This window comes from Aptenodytes forsteri, unplaced genomic scaffold, assembly GCF_000699145.1.
Source record: "Aptenodytes forsteri isolate BGI_AS27 unplaced genomic scaffold, ASM69914v1 Scaffold146, whole genome shotgun sequence".
In the NCBI taxonomy this organism is placed as follows: Eukaryota; Metazoa; Chordata; class Aves; order Sphenisciformes; family Spheniscidae; genus Aptenodytes; species Aptenodytes forsteri.
In genome coordinates, this window is record NW_008795128.1 from 6,286,088 (window position 1) to 6,286,352 (window position 265).

Sequence of the window (265 nt, forward strand, 5' to 3'; positions counted from 1 at the left end):
GTCTGGCCCCGAACCCCTCCCTAACAGCCTCTGGGTTTTAACAGGGTGATTTTCTGGAGCGGGGGGGGTGGGTGGGTGCGGGACACTGCTTGCTTTCAGCTGAGTGCCTGTGGTGTGAAGCCAGTTAGTGTGCTAGCAGAAGGCGCTTCTCTCGGGTCTCGGGGTAAAACACTTTCTCGTTTGCCTGGACAGAGCTGGGGTGGACGGAGTCCGTACCCTATCTTGATAGGCCTCCGTCCCCGCTGGAGTTTTATCGAGAATGGGG